At 37.2% G+C, this 2,947-nt stretch overlaps 1 pseudogene across 1 annotated transcript; it reads left to right on the top strand.

Annotated features, from left to right (window-relative positions):
• The first annotated feature begins 575 nt into the window (after positions 1-575).
• LOC149044956 (uncharacterized) lies at positions 576-2,947 on the top strand (annotated as a pseudogene). Its single transcript, XR_016187025.1, has 3 exons — positions 576-704; positions 1,070-1,474; positions 1,679-2,947. The product of XR_016187025.1 is annotated as an uncharacterized LOC149044956 (transcript).

Raw genomic sequence — 2,947 nt, forward strand, 5'->3', positions numbered from 1 at the left:
AGTTTCAGTTCAAGTTCTTATCAGTGAGACGGGTCTGCAATTTGTACCATTATTAAAAAAAATCAAGATTTTGAACACGAAAATCTAACACACCACATCATGACAAGTTCAAATCAAACATGCGGCGCTTAAGAAGGTTTATACTATTTTAGAATGGATCTAATAACATGAATACTGAAATAGAGCTAAGGACAAATGAACATCATATCACAGACCATATCGAACTTTCTTTCCTTTTTAATATGTCAGGTTTGATCAGAAAGATTTTGTGGCCCAGATTTTTGTGCGTAATTTCTCTGAATCTGAGTGAAACATTGGTCTGTTGGTCAGTACGTGCTTCACTAGTGAACTGATAAGGATGTCACAGTCAAGTTGTTTACCTGGTGTCAGGGTTCGAGTAGTTTCAGACATCCTTATCATTTAGCTCCAGGCTTCTTAACAAAAGATTGTTATTTCAACATAACTGACAGTTTCCATTTCATGAAATTCATTAGGATATAAATAGGCGCGTACATAAGCAGATATATATTTCAGTCATAGATCACGAACTAATCGCGCAAAGTAACCATCGAAGTATGACGAAGCTTCTGATTCTCGCTGCTTTGTTATTTTTCTCATCCAAAACAGGAGTAAGTTCCGTGGGAACAACCACCAGCCCTCAACGACAGAATCCACTTACTGGCGCTGACAAAGACCCATGTGAGGTACTCTTAAGCATGCTTTATCCACAATTATTTACTACAAAATCGCATGTACTTCATGACGTGTTCATTTGTCATACCTCAGTTTACCATTCATGTCTGCCAAGCTAAGCGCAAAACAAATCCCTCATCGATTATAAGTTTTCAATGAGAAAGTAGAACATTGCTGCAAAAAAATTTCTTTAAGGGATATCTCTACAATGTTATAAGATCATTCAATGTTCCAAGCTGTTTCTCCTAAAACGACGCTAAATTCTCCTCGTGATTAATTTCTAAAGAAACTGCTATGCTACTTCGGCGGACAAGTAAATATCAATGAATATCAAGTACGTTCATCAAATTACAATTTGTTCTTATTACTTTCTCAGAAATCCGTTTTTGCTCCCGGATTTTCTGGGATTCCAGGATCGAATGGCATACCAGGAATGCCGGGAATTCCTGGTGCCTCAGGGCCGCAAGGACAACAAGGAAAAGATGGAGCTAAGGGGGAGCCTGGTGTCAAGGGACCGAGAGGTATGACGGGAACAAGAGGACAAAAGGGTAATCCAGGGTCACTTGGTAAAAACGGTGTACCTGGAATGATGGGAATGAAAGGAGATAAAAGTCATGAAGGGTCACATGGCAGTAGTGGACCGCCAGGAATCAAGGGTGTGAAAGGAGAGCAGGGATCTAAAGGAGAAAAAGGAGAAATCGTGAGTGGTGCAGTGTCACAGACCAACTGGAAACAGTGTGTATGGAAAAATGAAGATGGTAGAGATAGTGGAAAGATTAAGGTACAGAAATATCTAGAAAATGCAATGAAAAATAAATAAAGCGTTAGAGCCAATTTGTCATAGCCATCTCTGAAAGAGACCTTAGAGAAATGCTATCAAACTGAAAATAGCAAGTAACAAATCTGTGCATTCAAGTAGGCAGGAAAAGCACAAGGTCCTCATCAAATTATCTCGCAAAGACTTTCTTCTTGAAATTTTTTATAGGATTGCTCATTCAACAAGCTGAAATCTCATACAGCTAAGTCTCATTCCAAGGAAATATGGCAGTGAGAGGCACTTCAGGTAAATGCAACCGGTGGTTCTTCGAGTTTAATGGAAATGAATGCAGTGGACCAATGACAATTGAGGCTGTTGTGTTCAACCACTGGCCATCTGGTAGTCCTAATCTGCTTCATCACAGGTCATTAGAGGGATACTGTGAAAACATTCTACAAGGCAGGGTTACTGTGGAGTTATGGGTAGGACAGTGTCCCAGTGGTCATACAGTGGGTGATGCTTACACCGGATATCAATCAATATCCCGGATAATGATAGAGGAAGTGTCTAGAGCCCAGTCCTGATTAGCCCGGTCATCTTCACCTGAGGGCAAGAGTAGAATATTCGCTTTTTCATTTGAATCCATCATTTTAGATTTCATAATATTCTCATATTTTCCATACCACCCAAAAATTGAAGTCACTCTTTGTCACAAGTACTTTTTTGCCCCAATAATGTTCAATGTTACGAGGTTTCCTTTCTTCCAATTTAAACCTTCTGTTTCTTTTTAATTATGTGTACTTTTATTTGTACTTTTTATTTTATGTCTCCTCCTGAAATTTTTTCCTGTTTCTTTAATCATTAGTGATACAACTGTGTGTGCTTCTTTGTATTTTTGGTTACATTACAAACCAGATATGATCTCTCACTTTTTTCCATTATTTCTATCATCTCAGAAATGAAGACAAGAGATTTGTTGCGTGATCACAAATTGAAGGGAAAATGTTCATCATGGAATTTCACTACTGATTCAATATTTTTCAATTAGATTTTATATACTTAAGTCTCCTTTTATGGAAATATATTTTCTCCATCCCGTTTGTCCTAGAAAGTTCTTTGGATTTGGTGGTACATCTGGAATTTCCTTAAAATAAAAGGAATACTAAATTAAAAATGTTAGAGGGTCCTTGAGCACAGATGGCCTAAGCTCATAACGAGAGTATCTATCATTTTTCTTTTAGTCAAAAGATGACATGTAAATGGCAGTTTCAAGCAAAACATTACCCTTGCCTTGCAAAAGAAGTCTGTTGTTATGATTACAAAGTTTGAATATGAAAGAAAGTAAAAACTTTTATTGAGCAAAGTAATGAATTGTTGTAGATGTTAAGAACTCATGACTATACATAGAACCCCTAAATGTTTAAACACTTTGTATTGTCCTTTACTTGATCTCACTGAATCCAATTGGGTAGTTTAATAAAACATTTTATTCCTGTA

This window comes from Pocillopora damicornis, chromosome 5, assembly GCF_964200805.1.
Source record: "Pocillopora damicornis chromosome 5, jaPocDami1.2, whole genome shotgun sequence".
NCBI lineage: Eukaryota > Metazoa > Cnidaria > Anthozoa > Scleractinia > Pocilloporidae > Pocillopora > Pocillopora damicornis.